Here is a 22,871-nt window from a genome sequence, read left to right on the forward strand (position 1 = left end):
TCACATTTTAAGGCCTTCACCAGTGGTTCCCACCTGGTCCAGCCACAGGGTCCAGATTTCTCCTCAGTCCTTTGACATGTTCACAAGTCACATGCAGTCCATTCAGAATGGTCCTGCACCCCACTTTTGGACTGTGACCCACCAGTTGGAAACCACTGGCCTTAACATGCTCAAAAAACTCATGAAACTTTGCAAGCTGATCACAAATGGTGACAAATTTGATATTTCAGGGGTGTGAAAACTCGACAGCGCCCCCAATAAAATTTCAACGAAGCAGCCCCTACTGTACATGTCACCTAGAGGTACGAAAATTTGGAGACACATAAAACATCCCTAGACTTAAAAAAAAAAAGTCTCTTGGAGCCACACCCTAAACCCAACAGAAAATTGTCCATTTTGAATTTACATTTCATTTTATTATTATCATTATTATTATTATTATTATTATTATTATTAATCCGGGCAGCAGTAGCTCAGTCCATAGGGACTTGGATTGGGAAGCAGTGCGTCGCCAGCTCAAGTCCCGTACGAACCAAGTATGGAGCGTGGACTGGTGGCTGGAGAGGTGCCAGTTTGCCTCCAGGGCACTGCTGAGGTGCCCTTGAGCAAGGCACAGAACCCCCAGCTGCTCAGAGAGCCTGTCCAAGGCAGCCTCCTCACTCTGACATCCCTCCATTAATGCATGTATAGGTCCTGTTTGTGCATGTGTGTGTGTATCTCAGGCCTGTGTGTATATGACAACAGAGTGAAAACAACTGAATTTCCCATATGGGGATTAATTAAGTTTATCTTCTTCTTCTTCTTCTAATTATTATTAGTATCTTGTATATTTATTGTATTTATTAATAACAAGAACAAGAGCTGATGACGAAACAACACAGACAAACTACTTAGCTAACAAACAACAATATTACATAAATAATAAAAGAACAGTATGTGCAATAGTGTGTGGCTTTTCTCTTTTCATTTTCCCTCCCCATACACCTAACGTTCAAATTTTTTGAATGTCAATAAATAAATAAAAACCTTTTGGGGGGGAATTCCTGCTGCCTGTGTTGCCTTTGGGAAGATCTGCCACTGTGTTTTGGCGAGATGCCCGACACAAGGTCTGTGGTTAACACAAGCTGAAGAGACTTTTTGTTCTACAACATAAAATTCATTCATGCATTTTCCATAACCCCTTATCTTGTTGGGGGTTACGGGGGGGGGGGGGGGGGGGTCTGGAGCCCATCCCAGCAGACAGTGGGTGGGAGGCAGGGTACAGCCTGGACAGGTCGAGCTGACACATAGAGACAGACAACCATTCACACTCACATTCACACCTACGGCCAATTTTTACTTCTGGCGATTGCATTTACGCTTCACAAATCATAAAAGAGGTGTTCATCTGTAACACTTATCTTGCTGAACAAAATGGGTGATTCATAAAATTTTTTGTTTGCCACAGAGCTTATTATCTGCAAATATCCAAATTTCAATGGAACACTAACATTGGCTTTTTGACAAGGGAAGCAGGGCGACGCTAATTTCTGTGATGGACAACAAATAAATGTCAATTTAAAATGATGATACAAATATGAGAACTTTGCTGCATTTTCATTACAGGGAACAAATAAAAGGCTTAAATGCACCATGCAGCTAATAGCTGATACTGCCCCAACCTGTGCCCTCCCTCCAGCAACATATCTGCTCACCCTAATGGCTGTATTCTTACAGAAACTTGATCGAGTATAAGCACTAGACAATGTCTCACTAACATTATGTACGAGACCTCCGTATTTACAAAGTCCAACACAATGCAGCTAGGTAAACTTGCAGCCCGGTCTCATGGAAATAGGTAGTGGTGGTGGGTAAGAAATGTGTAAAAATTTTGGGCTGGCAACATGAAAACAATGCCAATGCAAAGTCAATGAGGCTCTTATGTTGTGGTGGACACACGATTTAAGAATAAAGAGCAAGGAAGTGGAGGGGTGGTGGATGGGTCAAACAAACATGGACTTTCAACCAGGAGTTACTGTTTGTGTCCCAAAGTCTACGTATTTACATGAATTTCCAGCCTTTACATAACTACACAAAGTACTTCTATTACATTACCTAACTACGCACGGTATGTACGTTTATTTCACTTATTTCCTGTACATTGTTATTTTAAATGAAACCAGGATCTTTTCCTAAACTCAGCCAAGTAGTTTTTTGTTCTCTAAACCTAACCAACTGTTTTTTCTTTCCTTGAACCAAACCAAATTCTGACAGTTTGTAATAGACTTTCTATTAGCATTGTTTTTGTATTGCCAACACATCATTTCTACACATTTCGTGCCTACCACCACGTAATGCGCTAAGAGTTCGTGTCCATTTCAGGTATTTCTCTGAGACTGTGTTGAAACTTGAAAATACACCACACAAGAGACGCTGCATTGGACTGCATTTCTATTTTGACACCACCAACTTTTAAAGGTCAAGTGTGTCGGATTTAGGGGGATATATTGGCAGAAATGGAATATAATGTAATAAGTATGTTTTCTTTAGTGTATAATCACCTAGAAATAAGAATCGCATTTTCGTTACCTTAGCTTGAACCGTTTATATCTACATACAATAGGAGGCGGGTCCTCGTCTATGGACATCACCATGTTGCGCCACCATGTTTCTACAGTAGTCCAAAGCAGACAAACAAAATGCTGGCTCCAGATAGGACCATTCATGTTTTTGCGCCAGCCACCCCGAGAGATTTTAACAGAATTTTAAACGTGAAACTAGTAAATGGACTGCACTTAGACAGCGCTTTTCTAGTCTTCTGACCACTCAAAGCACTTTTACACTACAAGTCACATTCACCCATTTACACAGTCACACAGTGGTGGCCGCGGTTACCATAGAAGGTGACACCTGCCACTCGGTAACCATTCACACGCACTAACACACTGATGGAACAGCCACCAAGAGCAATTTGGGGTTCAGTATCTTGCCCATTGATACTTTAACATGCAGACTGGAGGAGCCAGGGATCGAACCGCCGATTTACCAATTAGTGGACGACCTGCTCTATCTCTGAGACACTACATTATTTAGTGTTTTTATCAGTTGAAATCACAGGGGCTGTTTGTTTTGAAGAGGAAGAGACCTCTGTGGATAATTCAGCTCCCAGTAAAAACCTCCTGAACGTCTGGATCTTAAGTTATCAGAGCAAACAGGTGAACAGGCATTAGCAGGTGCTAGACTCAAAGTCTGTTTCTGACATGCCAAACAGTGTTGGAGAACAACTGATTTGTAATGTGAAATAGCTTTATTCAGGATTTGTACTGGTTTTAATCAGTGGCGCCTTTTTTTGTTTGTTGTTGTTTTTTTGAGAGGAAGAGACCTCTGCAAATAATCCGGATAACGGTGAACCCTCCTGAACAATCAACACTGAAGGAATTGTAACCAGAAGAAGTTTCAGCTTACTAGATGCCACTAAATCCCCCTAAATCTTACACACTGGACCTTTAAAGAAATCTGAGCAAACATCTGCAATGAGTAGCTAAAGCTAAGCAAAGCCCTCACACAAAAATGAAAAACATTGCCCTTGACACATCAAAACTAAATGAGGACATTTTGCATCAGTGCAAACATTTCCACAGAATCTATTTCAACATGTTGAATGTGTCGATGTGGTTTTCCACAGAAGGTCTAAAATGTCCACAGGGCTGCGACGCAGGCAAGATGGATGTTACTCAAGCAAGTGAACGCAATCAAACACAGCTGGAACGCACTTCTATAACCTGAGTGCATGAAGAAAGGAACAGTGGATAAGTGCTGCACTGTGTGCTCACTGGTGAATACAATCCACAATCCAAGTGTCCTTTCTATGTGTAGGTTTGCAGCTAGTTGGAAGGTTCTTTCTGTGACTGAACAATGACCGTGGATATAATAGCCAATAATGACTCCATTTTGAGAGCTGATGATCAACATATTTAAGAATCACTTGTTCCTACAGCAGAACAGTCACAACTGGTGAATGGCCCTTAAAATATACTGTATATTATTTGAAGTGTTGGTTTTATATGTACATGAATAACAAATATTCTATGCAATAGTTCACATACAGTTATATACATATATATATATATATATATATTATAGATTTTTTTTATTTCTAGGCATCGGCCCACCTCTTTAGTCCAGACTAAAATATGTCAACAACTACGGGATTGATTGCCCAACCTAATCGCCAGATATGCCATAGGTATGTATGTATGTATCTGTGTCACGTGGGTTTCACCACTGCCCCGCCCCTTTAGGAGACTAACAGTGGCCCTAAATCCATTCATTTCAATGGGAAAAGTGAACGTGAGTACAGATTATTGTCTCTTCGCCCCATAGTCACTAAAATAAATATTGGACCCATTTTTCACAAGCCCAAACCCTTCTAGACATTGTGACACTGAAATGAAATTTTTCAGATGGACAAATTAGAAGAAAATTAACTTTGTTCGTGACATGTCTCCGTTTTAGCAACATATTGACGCGATATCTAGCAACTGCTGACGTGATCTAACTCTCGGTTGATATCAGACATTAAGCTAGCAGTACTGTATATAGTATTGTACTGATTTGAATCAGATTTATTCATCCACACAACATTTACTACACCTCCAAACAAGGTGGAGGTATGTTGTTGTTTCATGGTCTTGAAAAGTGGTCTGCAGCTTGGCAACTGTTTCACCTAAGTGTTACGCCATCCACCATTCCCTCCACCTCCTGATGACAAAATCAGCTCATATAATACATCGCTTTACAAACACTGATGATACGTCTGAAACATACAAATTTAACGTAGGCATGGTTTACAGAAACGTACAATGTGAACAGAGGATGAACCCTTGTGACTTTGATGATCCCCTGACATTTCCTCCAGTGCCATCAGCAGGTCTGCATTTTTGTTTTTTAGTGAAGTGTTTCAACAACTAATGTGTGCACAAATATTCATTATTCCCAGAGGACGAATCCTAATGACTTTGATGATACCTTAAGTTTTCATCTGGCACCACCAGCAGGTCAAAGCTTTCACTTATTCTAAATAAAACAGAATATGAACCTGAGCAACATTAGCATACTGCTGCATACCCATTTCATGCAGCAACAATCAATGACATGCCCAGAGCAGCAGTGATTTGCAGTTTCCTTGATGACCACATGGAGTCAGAGTCATACAACAAACATACAGCTGGGCTCTAATGCTCAGAAGCTCAGGAGCTGGTCTTGCATTACAGCAGCAGGCTGAATAAGATGAAAAATAGCCCTCACATTATTTTGTCTGAAATCCCAGTTCATCAGTCCCTTTGAAGTGTATGCTTCTAAAGTTATGCTTTGGTACAATTTCACAGTCTTTGATCCTTCTCCATCTGGACTGTCCTACAATATCACAATTAGTGTCCCACGGACATTAAGTATTATATCAGGAGAAAGGCACAGCTTTGATAATACATGGTCGAAAACATAATTGTGTGGACACAGAGAGATGAGATCTTGAACTTTGATTGCTACTTGTGTGGTGCCCCTTTTACAATCTCACCGAAACTCTCCCAGATCAAAGAGCATGATGCAGCCCAGCTGAAATATACTTGCAACAGCTCCAACTCTAAATCTGTGACCTTAGCAGAGTCTGATGATGCAAAGACGAGTGGGACATAATCAGCATCCCCTCCGTCCACCAAATTAGAATGATTGTTCTCATTAAACAAGAGATGTTTACCAAATCCAGTGATCAAATAGCATGAAAAGCCGTCCCATTAAACACACAAACACATTCAAACTCACTCCTGTGTGAGCCCTTTGCTTGCTCACCAAAGATAAGAGGACTGTATTGATTCATAGTACTGTAGGTAATCAGTGGCCAGCACATACCAGCAGGGGGCGCCCTCTCCTAATATCCCTCACCACTCTCACATAACTCTCTTTCACACTGAGGCCGGCTGCCACACTCTCCCCGTCTCCTAGCAACCGCAGAACCCTGCCTCCAATCACTACGGATACCGGGAGGGATGGAGGGAGGGTGGGAGTGTGTGAAAGAGGCAGAGGGGGAAGACGAAGAGGAGGAGGTGAGGTTTGCTAGGAATCAGCATCCCGAGCTACAAAACTAAAAGTGTGCTAAGGTAAAAAAAAAAAAAAAAAGTTGATGCAAAGGTTTCAGAGGTGGATCATGTCGTGGCGGGTCTGAGTGGGAGCGGTGAATCACGGAGGTTCTCAGGGGCATATTGAGATCATAATTCAAATCAGGCATATTACAGAATGTGAACTGGAGGAGAGTGATTGCCCCAATTAAGCCTGTTTGTCTTGAGGGTCCCCTTTGCTTAGCCTCCACAGCTCAACGTCCCTCCTCCTCCCCCAGCCGCTCCTTCTGTCCTCTTTTCTTCTACTCTCACCCACCTTCTCATGTAGCCCATTAAATTTGATGGTGCCATCATCATACGTGCTCCGTCCTTGCAACTCGCGGAGGGCCTCCGTGCTTCATCACTCCACTCTTCCTTGGGGGGTCCGTCCTTTTCTCTCTGGTGATCTATGTCTCTCTCGCACACGTGAGGTGTGCATGCACGCATCTGCACACAGACACATACAGAGACAAATACATGTAACACTATCCTACATTACATCACACATGGAGTCACACCGGTATGCTAGAGATGCCACATACTTGCATGTCACATATCAAGCCCGTGGAACATTCTGTGCATATGTCGTGCACGCAGAACACAAAGAAAACACACCTCACACGCACACCTACACATGCTCGTCACTCACAGTCACAACACACAGGCTTTCACACACCCCTCCTGTGATGTGACAGTGACCTTAGACACTGGATCTCCTCCCTCCTGTGGAGGCTGTCCTGTTTGGATGCGCCACACAGATACACGCAGTGTTTAGTCAGAAGACTGAGCCACGTTTAACTCCAGTGACACGACAGCAGAGAGAACAGTAATCTGATAATGAAGAAACAAACTGACATGAGACAGTGAATATAAACAGACTATATAATCCTACATCCTGTAATATGAGTGCGCATGGGAGTTATTTCTGATGGTGTGTGTTGCAGTGTACGTTTTTAAAGTAGGAATATTTAACACTAACAGCCTGTTGGATGCTGCACAAGAGAAAAGAGTTCTCAGCATATTACTGCCAGTTATTTTTGTCTTCATTTTCATTGCACCTTGAGATTACTGTACATTTAATTTCACATGTACTGTAAAACTTTAATTAGTAGCCCAGGCTATTATTTGCTTAAATCACTGAATTCAACAGGCTTATAATTGGGACAAGCTTTAATTCCTTTTACACAAAACTGTGCACAAATTGTTTATTTGAACCAACATGAATATTATAAAAAATTAGGCTTCAAATAACATATCAACTATGTGTTATGTTATGACACATGGCATGCCGACACAACACCACTTTATCCTGTTAAAACAATACTCACAACCCTGGACCCTTACAGACTAAAGGAATATGAATAACTAACAGGGTAATCGAGAAATGGACACATTATTTAACGTAGCCAACAACCTGCTTTTATACATCTGAAGAAATTTTATTAAAAAAAAAAAAAAAAAATTGCTTGGCAACTAGACCAGGCCTCTATTGCAGACAGGTCAATGGCGCTGGAAGCGGGGGGGCCAGGGGGCCATTGGCCCCCCCACTTTTACCCTCCTGCCACATTATTTTTAAGCCGAATCAAAGGTCCCTATATTACATTACTTACGGTAAAAAAGACTTTCACTCTTCACTTCCACTCATACAGTAGGTAAAATACAGAGAGGGGCCATAGAGAGAAAGATACAGCCTCCAGCAGGCACTCAATTGTGCGCACCTGTTACTGCCTCACCAGCCCGGTAAAGCCTCGAGCATCCTCGGCAGACTCCGGGTAGACTCTCAGCCATCTGGCTCTATCCAACAGCACCTAGCAGTAATCCCCACTAACCCTGGCACCGTATTGTAAGAACTCCCCAGTTATAAAAAATAGAAATAAATCAAAAAGCGAGCCAAATTGTAGGCCTATCTGGTTCGCAATCAAACATTTCTAGCGCTGGTGTGTTTTATTTTTTTCTCAATGCCCCTCCGCGGCTCCGTAGTACACAAACATAAAACAAATAATAAAGAATCCGAATTTAAACTCAATTTGTCTGACTTACATTTATCTCTTTCATATCATGAATGCATAGATCTGTGCTTTTGATGTGATATGCAGCCTGCCTGACAACATAGGCTACAGAGGCCCTGGACCTGCTGCGCTCAGAGGTGGAGCGGCGTTTTGATCAGGAGGGACTCCGCGTAGCTGCAGGGCCAGCCCGGCCCGAGCCCGTGCACATTATGTCCGGGACGGGATTTAAATTATGACGGGATTTTAATTATGATTTAAACCAGAAATAGGATCTTTATGAATGGCGCAACATAGAAGCATGATTATGTAATAAAAAGGTGTTTATTTTAGGATCCAGGTGGTGAAGGGCTGTGCGCTCACAATGTTCCAACAGGGAACAGCCCTCCATTCCGAAACACCGCCGTTCCAAACCAGCCCCACTCCGAAATTGATTTTCAATCAAGTTTGAGAATCGTATTGCGGAGTTTTGCACAGCGGCGACCGGATCTTTACTCTCAAGCCACAAAAAAATGCGATGGCACAACAGTCTCCTTCAGTACATTATTCTATGCTTTCTTTTGATTTTCACATTGGCTAGTCATCCTGTTTAATTTATCTTCTGATTAAATCAGAACCGCTGAAACAAGTTGTAGGAAGCCTCTGCAAATAATTGGTTGCTGGCAGACACTCTGTGCTGCAATAAAATGGTTAATCAGCAGTGATCATCTGTTAAATCGGTCTGTAAATGATATTTTGACATTATTGTTATTATAATCACTGGGCTATTACTGTCACGGCATCCGAAGGTAATGATGCGTTGAGCAGTGGACAGTCCGCGGTCGTTTTCAAAACACACTTGTGTCACGCACTCCAGAAACTTGTTGAAACTTTAAACAATAATTAATTGTACAAAACGGGGGAAACAAACGTTGACAAAAACATTTCCATAATTCATATTAAATTCAAAAGATAATGAAAAAACAGCTAGGCCTATATAAAAATATGTTTAAAAAAAAGAAAAAGAAAAGAATATCGAATACCAAATTTTCATAACGAATACCTATCCATAGAAACAAATATTCGAATATCCAAATATTTGGGTACAGCCCTATCCATAAAGGGTTCAAAGTGTGCAGGTTTCATGCAAATACTGTTAAGAAATAAACTGTTTGCTTTTTTCCTCCCAAGATAAAGTTTGTGATTAAATACATTATCTGACTCTTTGTCTTTCTTCACCATCTTTTTAATGAGAGAGGACGAGCGTGTAACTTGCTGCAAGATACTGCTGCTTTCGCTAAAACACACTGTTGCCACTGTTGCGCAAGCTCACACTCAACTCAGGCTGTACTTCAATCCCTGATCACTACGCACCTTTAACTAGTCCCTATTATTAACTGGACATTACACAGGTAGCCACACCCACACAGTGACAAGCCCCAGACGCACAGCACTTTTTGGCCCCCCCACTTCTGAAATGAATCCGGCGCGCCTGAGACAGGTGTTTATTTGTCAAAATGTGTAGCCACATCGGGCTAGTAAAAAGGAACTGGGCGTTTAATTTAAGTTTTATGGTAATTCAGATTTACTGGCATGACAGTGTCATACAGTTGCGACCCTAATTGGAAAGCACAGAAAGAATACAAAAGTGGACTGAGAGAGAAACCCACCCCTCTCTTTCTCAAATTCAGTTCAAACTCTGAAAAACTGGTTAAACTTAGCTGTGTTGATCAAAAATAAACCAAGATTCAGTTACTGTATTTCCTGTTTCTCGCCTAAAATGTTTTCAGAAACATATTTATCACACTGCTTTGGCTGTAACATAAGTGTTTGTGAACACAAAGCGGGCGCCATACTGTTTCCTGTATTGTGAAAATTAAGATTGAAAATAAAACTGAGATCCAACAGTAAAACTTGGCGGTGCTGATCAAATATAAACCAATATTCTGTTACTGTATTTCCTGTTTCTCACCTAAAATGTTTTCAGAAACATATTTTAACACACTTTTTGGCTGTAATAAGGACATTTGTGAACAAGAAGTGGGCGCCATTCTGTTTCCTGTACAGTATAAAGGGAGGCTTACATACAGAGATCAAACAGTAAATCTAAGCAGTGCTGATCAAATATAAACCAAGATTCTGTTACTGCGTCGCTTATTTCTCGCCTAAAATGTTTCGAGAAACATATTTTAACTTACCTTTCAACTGTGATTCAAAGTCGCTTGTTGTTTTTGTACCAGCCGGCCGCCATACTGTCTCCACTGGTAACAGCCAAGAAGGAACAAGCTTGTATTACGTCACACATCGGCGGGAGCGTTCATTGGTCCAGTGTGCTTCATTCTGCTCTGCTCTTTGTAAACTATACAAAATGGAGGACATTTTAACCTGTTCAAAGCAGCCTAGGACTTTATTAAATTCCAGCAGCCAAAACACTTAGCTATCACACTGCTCTTACACTGTGTCGCACTCAAAGCGGTCCCCGGAACAACGTGAACTAGGAACAGTTCTATCAAAGATACTGGATTGTTACACAGTGCGGTGCAGTGCATTCTGGTAGTTGTAGGTTTTCTACTGCTTATGTAAAAATAAGTGCCACAGCCATTTTTCTTTGTTTTTCTATGGTCATGTAGCACCAGTTTTAAAAGTGCTTGCCTCTTTCTTCAGCGTAGGCAGCCTAGTTAAATACTTCTTTAAAAAAGAATTTATGATGAATTAACAAAACACCCTGGAAACTGTCATGTGTGGGTGCTATGTATTGGCCCTATATGGAGCTAGAATAGTGACGTAAGTTTTGACATTGAAAATAAAATTTGGCATTGAGAAAGGAAACACTTGCAGTGATAAAAGCTCCTCTGAATAATAAAAGAAAGACATTAAAAATTATTTTATTCTGAATTTTTTTTCCCTCATTATTTTCAGTGTCAGTATTATTTTTAAGCTGACACTTTTTCTTTCTTTTTTTTAATTCTTTAATTTTCAGTTTCAACTTTGGACTCTGTTTTGGCATGGAAAGTGTGAGTTACATATAAACCATATACTACAGAGAGAACTGCTTTTCTTGAGTTATATGTAAAAAAATATGAAACAGTTCATCATTGAAAAACACATCAAAATGCAAAATAAAAAAATGTAATAAAATGAAGTAATTTTTAACACCTGTACTTTATTTTTCAGTGGAACTTTTTTCAGTGCTAATGTTTAATTTATAAATGCCAAAATTTATTTTCAATGTCAAAACATACTGTCACTGTTCCAGCTCTGTAGGTGTATCAGTATGAGATGAGTGGATGTTGTTATGTTGTGGTGTATAATGTATTTATTGTATCTACCTTTATGTGAGGCCCTGTACAGACTTTGGCAACAAATCTCCTTGTAAAACAACAATTATCTATCTATCTATCTATCTATCTATCTATCTATCTATCTATCACATTTTGGCTACTACTACAATTAATTTCTGCTGCTGACATGCTATACATCTTAATAAGGATGTAGGGTATGATATATGGTATGATGTGATTAAACCCATTGGTCGAACCTCGTTGTACAACACCATTCATTTCAAAGTACATCCTGTGCTTGTGAGTGCTGCCACAGCTTCAGACAAACACATCGTCCTTTGAAGAAATCTGTTCCAGGAAGAGCAGCGGGTTGATATACGCCTGCAAAACTTTAACTCTGAAGAGATGAAGGAGGGTGGGAGGGGGAGAACATGTGTATGTACGTCTGTGTGTGTGTGTGTGTGTGTGTGTGTGGTGGAGGGATTGATAAAGAAAGAGAGAAAACGCTGGCTGCTGTTGCCGAGGCAACCATCTCCCTCTCCCCTCTCCTCTTTTAACCCTTTCTCCTCAGCACTTCCTTTTCACCTTCTGTCTTTTACCATCGCAACGATCTCTCACTTGTTGATGTCCTATCACTCCATCTGTCCCTGTCTTTATCTCCGTGCGGCTCTCTGCTCTCTATCTCCCCATGCCTGCTTCTCCCTCCGCAGCACCAAGTCTCCATTCGTGGGCTCCTCGCTCTCATCTTCGTCTTGATTATTCATCCTCATGTCGGCACACCTGTCATTTTGTCTGCACACATGTGCTTTGTTAACACTGAATCACTCTGTGCTTGAGAACAGTAACAATTTGTGCTAAACTGTGTGGAGTGTCAGGATGTTATTGTTCCACTGCAGGCTTTACAGAGGGATTCAAAACTTGAACACATGAGGCGGAAACATGACTGCTGGCATGCAGGGAAGGGATGAAGTGCCCTGAAGGGATAAATGCTGACAATGCAGTGTGGTCATTTTGAAGGATGTGAATGTCTGTATATGTGGAACAGCTTAGGTTTTGTTTTAACATTGGGGGTGTACACATGAAAGGTCCTCTGCCAGAAAAGTTTGAGCATCAAACACTTATTTTCCTGCATTCTGGTGAACGTTGTTGCATCAAACTCTTCCTCTTCTGCATCAATTTATTAGGTAAATTGTGACAAAATAATGTTTCTATCAGAGGGAGGCAAATATCTCCTGCCTCCCCCCTGAAATCTACACCTATGTATATTTGAAATATTGAGCAAATATTTAACCGTGTGTTAAGATGGTGCTGGCGTCACATGGCCAGAAATAAGTTAAAGGAAAACAAGCAGGAAATTGAATTGCTAAAGAAACAGTTTGACATCTTGGAAAATTTGTGTATTTGCTTTCCTGCTGACAGTTAGATAGAGGAAGCCACTCTCATTGTCTGTAGAGCCCAGTCTTGGAAGTCATTAAAATTTGGCGCATGGGCCATGACTCGCGGCATCAGAAACCAACAAAGAAAGGTGCCCTTTGACGTCGGGTTGATACTGATGGCCCCTGGCAGCACCGGGGGGAAACACGGCAGGACAAGGACGAAAGTTAAGGCGGCGAAAGTCCAAGTGGGGTGGGTGTGAGGGGTGGTGGATGAGTGCAACAAACACCAACTTTCACTCAAGAGAGCGGTGTTCATGTCCCATAAGATTCTAAAGTAAAACCTTGTTCTTTTTTCCTAAACCTAACCTTGGGCTCCTCAGTTCGCAGTGTTGTACGGACATAGTGCTTAATTTTAAAGACACTGTATTTAAACATGAAATTTCTTGTGAAAACAGAAGTGTATGTTTGGAAGAAGACAATGCATGTAACAAACAGAACTTGACACGGTGTCCCAGAACGTCAACAATCAACACACCACATGGTAGAACAGTAATTTGTGGGTTTTGCAGCTAAAAAAAAATCCCACAGTAGCCTAATATTTTACGATAAAAAGTGTTTTCTTACAGAATTTGAATGTAAAATTACACATGCACATGTAGAATATTGTGATCTAACCAAAATGGAATGACTTTCAGTTTGTGTGTCCTTTGATGTTCTCGACAGCTGTTCATCTGATCGACGTCATACTTGGCAAGTGTATTGCTGAGAACCCCAGAGAAGTGCAATGTTGATTGTGAGCTCTTGAGGTCTATGGGAAATATTTATTAGTAGTGCATTATGTAGATCTTGTGTAGTGTATTTGGAGGCGACCCCTATTACCTGTTACACTGATAAACTGCTTGGCTTTGACTTAATTTAAAGACATAACATTTTTGAGCTTTTGCACCTAAATGACGCGCTTACTCCAGCACTGCAAGAGGTGCAGCTACGACGTCCACATACGACGTGCAAGGTACCCTGGGTGTGTTGGTTGTTGACATTCTGGGACACCGTATCAAGTTCTGCCTGTTACAAGCATTGTCTTGTTTCAAAATACACTTCTGTTTTCACAGGATATTGACCGTTTACATACAGTCTCTTTCAAAATAAATGCACCGGTTCAGTACAACACTGCAAATTGACTTTTTTTTCCCTCCAACAACAAACACACATGGTTAGGTTTAGGAAAAAAAGAGCAGGATTTGGCTTTATAATGTTACAGGACACGAACACCACTCTCCCAGGTGAAAGCTGGTGTTTGTTGGGCCCATGCACCACCCCTCTTGCCCTCTCAACTCAGACTTCTGCTGCCTTAACTTCCTTAGCCTAAACTTGTTCTTGTGCTGCCGTGTTTTTACATGACACCCCCAAGCGCCATTAAACTACTTCCAGATTTTGACAATTTTGCAGCTCTTACCCGCAGCAGAGTTTTCCCTGGGAGATCTGGTTTTGGTCCCGCAGGACCCATGGGATCCCAGTCCCAACGCAGTCCTCTAAATCAATCTTCTCATCTAACTCGAGGCAAGACAGGGAAGAAGTGTATTTTCCTAAATGTCAAACTCCTCTGTTAAAGTATGCACTGCCCTTAATGCCACCCAGTCCTGATCCCAAATTTGCAAACTACAGCCAAAATCAAATCCAGCTAAAATTCTCAAATGAATTAAAGTTGACTCCAGTGTAACAATTTGATATGATGGACGTCTGCCAGTGCAAAATAGGACACTTAGAGGTCAGGATAAAAAAACACAGTGCCAACCTCAACTCTTGCCAATCTCCAGTATTTACTCTGTCGCCCTTCGAATGCTGCATCATGAAAAAAAGCTGCCACCCCAATCAGCCACGATTCTACACACTAGTGTGTGTGTATTGATCACATGCGCTCTCCTTACACTGCATACATCAGGAATGCTGATGTGCTGTCCAGCTGCTGTGTGAAATCAGCGGCTGATGTTCCACGAGGAGCTCGATGCCTACACACACACACACACACACACACACACACACACACACACACACAGAACAATCACAGTGTGTCCAGCCAAATTAAATCTCAAGGAACAGTTTGTTCGCAGTGTGCGGAGGTGAGTGTAATCAGCACGTGTCACTCACGTGCATCTGCCTTCCATTTTTACCAAATGTGGTAATCAAGTCAAAATGCATCACGGGTATGTAACAGTATTACAAGACATAACACACTTTACGTTTCTACACCACTGCCTCACACACTTCTCCTCTTGTTTTTTTGACATAATATATCCTGTTGCTAGGTAACTGTTAATTGTTAAAATGCAAGTGCTTCATAAAGGGTAGAAAGAGAAGGGACAGCGATGGAAGGAAAAGGTAAGAGGGAGCGAGAGAATGACAGAGCAGCGCTGCACAAAAAGCTGAGCAATATTCTGCAAACAAATGAATCTTCTAAGGTCACAAGTTTCAAGGATAAAGTGAGCTGTATTACTGGAGTGGAAGCTTGCTTTATTGGACTTATGGAGGTACTGTAGCCCCTCTGTCATCTGTCCTTTTTACCCCTCCATCCTGCTCCCCCTCTCATTCTCCATAATCCAGTGAACTCTCATCCATAACTCACGGGCCCCTCTTTCTTTTATTACCGTGATGCCCCCCCTCGCCACCGCCACCGCCACCACCACCTCTCCCTCCGTCCTAATAATTCAAGCTGACGCACAATATAAGGGGGCACTGGAGAGGGAGGGTGTAAGAGTGGAGGGGAGAGATAGAGGAGTAGGGCTGAAAAAGGACAAGCGGAAGTAAAGAGGGTATCAGGTGGGAGACAGGAAGGAATGACATGGCAAAGAGGGAGATAGAGAGAAAGGTCTCGCCTCTGACTGGCTGCTGATTTAAAGCTGTCGAAGGTTTCGGCCTTGAGATACATCCGTGTCGGGCTTGTGTTCAAACGGTCAGACTGTCCAGCTCTTCAAACCAGATAAAAAGAACTAATCATTCACATTAGCAAAAACACCACAGTTAGGGATATTTCACATTTAAGGCGGCGTGCAACCTCACATGTGAATCTGTATCTTACTAATACATCTCATCCTTTTTCCCTCACACCTCACTCCCTCCATCAATAATTTAATAAGTCTTGCTCGCCAGTGTGACTGAAAAATTAATGTGAGCTAGGAGTGAGTGAGGGAGGGGGGTGTGCGGTTCCAGGGATGATGGATGAGGAGGTGGGTGTCATCATATCATAGCTAGGTGGGGGACAGGCAGGCTGCTGTGCGCAGGTATAGAGGTGAGAGTAGGTCAGGTGTTTAGCATACAGAGTGGGAGTTAGTTAGCTGGAGGGTTGTCCAGCAGGTAGCCTCACTCCCCACATGCTTCGCACCGTTCGACACTGCAGAGCCTGACTGCCTAGTTTGCTCTTGTCAGCAAGTTTAACATCATGTCTCTGAACTTCCAGGTTCCCTGCCAGACGCACATTTCCTAGCTGCGGTCTGTGGGGAGCGCAGGTGAGAGTCTGCTCGGGGAGACAGTCCAGCCGCTTCATCTCATCTTCACTATTTTAGGAAGTATAGCTGAAATGATGAGTCTGAGTTCCTAAATGCAACTCTCTCTCATGCTCTTGTTCTCTTACTAAACACCCTTTCTCTTCCCAGATACCCCTCAGTCTATACTCCTCCCAGCAGCCCCTATACTGTTTTAGCAATGCTAGCAGCATGGTTCTTGGTAGTGTCAGTGGAGAAGTCAGACCATCACTTTAGTCCAGACTGAAATATCTCAACAACTATTGGATGGATTGCCCTAAAATTTAGTTACAGGCATTCATGTTCCCCAGAGGATAAACCCATGTGACTGGTTTAGGGATATACTGGTTTTAAACTGCCCACAGGAGAAATGAACATGTAAGAGTCTTGCATCATATGGGTTATTTACAAACAATTGTTTTTTTTTTTTTTTTTTTTACACATAAACGCAGCTGTTTCATCTTACAGTGAAAAAGTATTCAACTCTTCAACACTCCTGAGAGCGGTGGCCGTCGCTGTCACCTTTACAGTTCTTTGCTCTGGTCGTGTCTGCTGCGTGGCAGGATATGTCTGCTACTGGGTAACCGTTTGTTTGCTTGTTTATTGTCTATTTATGAAAAAACATGAAAAAAGTGAATGGAAAAAATGCAAAGTGAACTTGCTTGATGAGCCAATATTGTGTGCTAGGCCATATATTTTGAAAGACAAGCCATGGATCATTTAAAACCAGTTCGCAGGCCATAACTGGTCCCTGGGCTGGACTTATGACATGCTTGATGTAGAGTAAATTCAATGTCAGGAAAATGTCCGATGCCAATGTCAATGTGGATGTAGAGTCTGATGACAGATGATGTTGATTATCCTAATGACTTTGGTGATCCCCTGACTTTTCCTTGAGTGCATTGGCTCCCAACTGGTCCAGACACAGGGTCCAGATTTCTCCTTAGTCATTAGTTCAAGGTCCACACAGTTTAATATATTCAGCATCATACTTGCATTTGGCCATGTCGTTTAGCTAGCTTACTACCTCTGTCAAGTAATGTCCGTTAGTCACTCAGCAGGAAACACTTCAAAATAAAAGCTCTGTGCTGGTAATTCACTGCACTTAAAAATAAAGTGTGTTTTACAAACTTGACGCATTTGTGAGTCACTTGCGGTCCATTCAGAATGGACTGCAACCCACCAGTTGGGAACCACTAATCTAGTGTCAGCATGAAGTGGACATTTGTGGGTTTGAGTCAAATAGCTCAACAAGTATTGGAAGGATTGCTATAAAATTTGAGCCTGGTCTCTCTCCAAAGTCGTCGAAATCCAGTGCTTGGGCAGTGACTTGCGACACCAGAAACCAAGAAAAAAGACGTCCTTTCACGTCAGCATGATATGCGACCAGTTGCCATTATGCTGTAGTTTAACACTACCCGGCGGCATCAGGCGGAAATGCAGCAGGACAAGGATGAAAGTTAAGGCAATGAAAGTTTGTGTGGGGTGGGCCGGAGTGGTGGTGGATGGGTCCAACAAACACCGACTTACACCAGAGAGAGCGGTGTTTGCGTCCTGTAAGATTCTAAAGCCAAACCCATGTTCTTTTGTTGCCTAAACATAACCACCTGTCTGTTGTTGAAGGAGAAAAAAAGTCAATTCACGGTTTTGTACCAACGTAATGTATTTATTTTGAAAGAGACTGTCTGAAAACATTAAATTTCCTGTGAAGACAGAAGCGTATCTTATAAGAAGACAATTTGACACGCTAACTACCAACACATCCAGGGTACCTTGCACGTCATATGTGGATGTGGAAAGTCCACCAAGCATGTCAATGTGACGAGGTTGGAGTGAGAATGTGTTGGAAATTTGGTACACAAATTCATGTCCCCCAGCCCCCAGAATGAACTGTAATTACTTCAGAAATTTCCAGACGTCAAAATTTCAATTAGTCTAACACTTCGATTCATGACCAAAACTAAATGATATTCCAATCAAGCTGGGCTGTACTTTGTGTTTGGTGCAAATAAGCAAATGTAACACACCAAACTAAGATGGTGAACATGTGAAACACCCTCTAAACACTATAATGAAAGCATCCTCATCTGCACATGATGTTAGCCTTTAGCTCAAAGCACCACTGTGCTTCAGTGCAGCCTCACAGAGCTGTTAGCATGGCTGTACACTGTCATCTTGATGTGTTGAATTTCTATATTCTCACTCACTGTCACATCTCTCCAAGTGGCCTCAGCAGCGGACTTTTCTTCAAAGGCAACTTTGTAACATCTGACTGGTGTCCGGGGAATTGCGTAAATGTTGACAGGTGTGTGGAGGAGCTTAGATGCTAACTGACAGAACTGAACTAATCTCATTCTTACACTTGAAAGACAGAGAGTCATCTAATGAGAGCAGAGATGCCAACGACTATTTGGGTGCAGAGATGACGTGTCACGAAGCAAAACAACACTGCTTTGCTTTTTGGGCTTGAGCATGAACTGTGTCTGCGGTGCTGGTCCTCCATCTTTGACCAGCTGAGAATGCGAGAGGTAGGGAGCGCTGCAAGTCTCCGGACCTGGCAAAGCAATCGTCAAGTCATTGGTATTGATCAACAGCCCTATCAAACCCTGGCGTATATATCATGGTCAGTTTGTACTGTGGGACAGTAAAAATCTCTGGATGAGATCTGCTTGTTAAAATGTCATAAAATTTACAGACTTCACAGCCGAGCTCTGTGCGACAGTTAAAAAACAGTTTCTGTAATGTGTGAGGTCATGAGAGCAGCTAATTACACACACCTCCTTATTGAATACGGCTTTCCATTTCCACGAAGCATTGTAATTCAAACCTGGCTGGAAGCTGGTGTTTATGAGTGTACACAGCGTCGACAAGAAATACTTTTAATACACATGCTGAAAATGAGCTTATACATCTCCAGACATCAGTAACCGAGCTAAACGCACATGATTTCAGCTTTGATTTTCTCCGGGATGTTTTGCCTGCATCCTCTTGCTTATTATTCATACATTTAAATACATTTACACAGGGGACCTGCTCAGTACAAGCACAATATTATGCTACTGGCAACTGAACAGCGTTGGAGACTGCTGCTGGAAGATAAATGCCCTTCTCAATGTCAGTTTGATGGCAATTGCCGAGACAGGGGAGGGTTTTCTTCATTTACTTCCATCATCCAGATTTTTCAGTCTGTCCCGCTTGCCTGACCTCAGATAATTTTTATGCATTGTGAAAGACAACCTCACCCTCACTGTTGATCCCTCCTGGATAAATACACGCACAGCCATTATAGTGTGAACTGAAACGGGTGCCAGCACACAACAGGTCTCCGGCAGGTCTAATGTACTGCTGTACAGTCCAGCAGGAGCAACGATGGTGTTGGGGGAGAGAGGAGAGAGCAGCCTGAGAGAGCAGCCTGAAAGAACCCTGAGGGGGCTGGACGGCATCAGACGAGGCTGTGTGAAGCGCCAGCAGCAGTGTGGGTTGTTGAGAGGGCAGACCCAGACCCAACCACTCCACCATACAGTCCACCATATGGCCCTCCTTTCTCAGGCCGGCCTCTACTCTCCCCCGCAACCCTCTCCCAGGAATTCCTGCCCGAGAGAGAGCCAGCTTGTGTGTGTGACAGAAAGATCATGTATTTGAGTCTGTGAAAGGAAGCATGAAAGAGAGAGGACTCAGCGAAGGGTTTTAGATTATGTAAGCGTGTGTGTTTGGTGAGGAAGAAGAGGTAAAGAGCCAAAAAGAGTGTCCACTACAGTGGGCAAGGGGACATGAGAGCCATGCACAAGAGATACGCCTGCTTCCTGACAAGCACTGCCCACATGGGTGGTACCAACGGATGCCTCAGGTTGTGTAGTTTCCCTGGATACCACTACCTTTACGCAAGCTTAAAAAAATGAGCACCCCATAGCCTCTTAAAAAGAGTAATGTCAGCCTCCAATTATTTTTGCCATAGGGGCCAGTGTAGGGGGGCAGCCCGAGTGCGCTGCCATTGCCGTGCCCCAGCAGAAGCTGTTCCTTGACTGTTGTGTGTAGATACAGTAAATGTCAAAAACTGATAGTAGTGTTGTAACATGATAATTTTATGAATGGTTATCGACTTGGTATCGAATGAATAGCTACGACTTCCCTTCTCTTATGATAAATTCTTGTCAGAATGCTAGCTAGCATACATTCTGAGCATATCCCACTAGCTAGCTTTGCATATAGTTAGGATCTGTTCATGTCCCCATTGGTTGTTATGGTAAACTTAGGCTGCTTTCAGACCTAGAGTTGTCTTGCTTTGGTCTGAATCAGGGACTTATTTTGTCACAAAGTTGTATAATTGCCTAGAGTTGGTTCGTGTTCTCACGGCAGCATTTACAAGCGGACCTGATCAAATGCCTTGTGTGAGAAGGCTGCACTTGACTGGTCAGAATTTCCATGTGGGAAAAATCCAGGAAGTAAAGCAAACATTGAAGGAGAGTACACTTGCAAGATAAATGTGACACTTTCTAATGTCACAATGGAGGGACAACTACGCAGGTTGATTTTAGCGCTGCTCATCGTGGACTATATTGCTGTCATTGTTCATTTTAGTCAAACCATACAGTTTGAAAACGAGGAGCGGCTCCAACTAGAAAACAATGTTTTGATGCATTGGATGTGCTGAATGTGCATATTAAGGCAGTACAGGAGGAGGTGCACATTAATAATCCTCCAGGACTGTAACATGCTCATGTTTAACCCAAACAATGTGTCATGTGACTGCAGTTGGTTCACATCCAGGTCGGAACACATTCTCACCACAAACGAACCGCACCAGAGTTCGTTTGTAACCCGACAGAGACCACCTCTTCAAGAAGGTCTCAGTCTGATTGTTTTGGTGCGCACCTGAGTGTGACTGCTGTGTTCACACCTGCCCACATGAACCACAATTAGGGGGGAAAGGAACTTGAGTTTGATTGAACCGAACCAAACAGGGCAGGTGTGAAAGCACCCTTACTTTTCTTACCAATAACAAGACTCCAGACAGGGCATGAAAAGGTAAAGTTAACATCAACAGGCCCACATCACTTTGCACTGGAACTGTAATTGTGGAAATAAATAATATTTCCGAAAAATCCCAAGACCCCCCTGACAGATTTGGTCCCCCCCCGTGGTGACTCCATGGCTACGGCCATGCACAAGCTGAATGAAATAAATCAACAGTATGTAGGTGTGTGTGTGTGTGTGTGTGAAGATGAAGTGTCAAAACTCCAATGTAGACACAAAGAAAGCTTAAAAAGACTCAGTGCCATATGCGTGAAACTTATAGTTTTTTATTATTAATACTCAACACTTCATTTTGTTCATCATGTACAAAGAGAAAGAATAGTCTTATTTGAGCACTTATAATTGTAGATATCAGTATTATCCTTATTAGAAGTACCTTAATGATGTTTTTTTGCAATTTTGTCATGACGTGGTTAATTTTGTTATTGAGATTACTTCGATCGTTTCCTTACAAAAAAAACAAACAAAAAAAACAAGGTAAATGTTTCCCCCGATATTCAGTATTTACACAACCTGTACAATTATTTGTTTTTGTGTCGTTTTCTGTTTGTATGGTGTAAAAATTTGGGGGAATTATTCCAAAGAAAAAGGGCCACAAAAAGAGAAAAGAATGGCCAAGAATAATATTATGTATATCATTATGTATACAATTGATACTATTCATATGTTACATTTTTGTCAAACCCCCACAGTAAATTTAATTCAGTGAAGTGTTCACCTCGTGAAATACATTTAGTAGCAACCCCTTACGTCATTACCACTCAGGTGAAGCAAACCATTCTTGACTGTGTGAATGATGATGATGTAAAGTAGCATTATTAACAAACAAAACTGTACACAATTTAATAGAAAAATTTTGTATGCATCAATATAAAGCAATATCAATACATGTTAATACACGTACACACAGAGAGAACTTTAAAATATGAGTAAACAAGTTTTTCAATGAATTAGGAAAATCATAAGCAGCTAAATTACATGGACCTTCACAACAAATCAATCATATAATATCACAGTATAATTCTTCGTATCGGCATGTGACTTCTTGATTAAAAAAAACAAATGATTAGCAACTCAGTGTGTGAGAAATATTGATGTCAGTGCCTTTCCTCCAAACACAAAAAAATACATTTTCACGAGTCAGTTTAACCGGTACGTCGATCCCTGTAGCTGACCACGTCACGCTCTTATTTGGTCCCATGTGTCAGTTAATCCTGACAGAAAAACACACGTCAGCTGAGGTGCTATTTACATCCTCCACCTCCAGGATGTTCCAGCTCCACTTAATCGCCACTGCCGTTTTCTTGCGTTGTAAAAATGTGACACAGTGTTTTGCTCTACATGACCCATTTGAACAAATGTGTTGTGGCATGCTCGTGTGCAGAGAAGTGAGCCCGGGACCAATTTGGCCGTGAGGGAAATAAAGACTTCTGAAGAGCCATGCTTACTCTGCATCACCGCTCGACCTGCACACGCCGGCTGCAGAGCAGAGCAGCTGGAGGTGGTAGAGGCCTGATGATAGCATGTTTACCACAGTGTCAGGTGC

This window comes from Epinephelus lanceolatus, chromosome 18 (assembly GCF_041903045.1).
Source record: "Epinephelus lanceolatus isolate andai-2023 chromosome 18, ASM4190304v1, whole genome shotgun sequence".
Lineage (NCBI taxonomy): Eukaryota > Metazoa > Chordata > Actinopteri > Perciformes > Serranidae > Epinephelus > Epinephelus lanceolatus.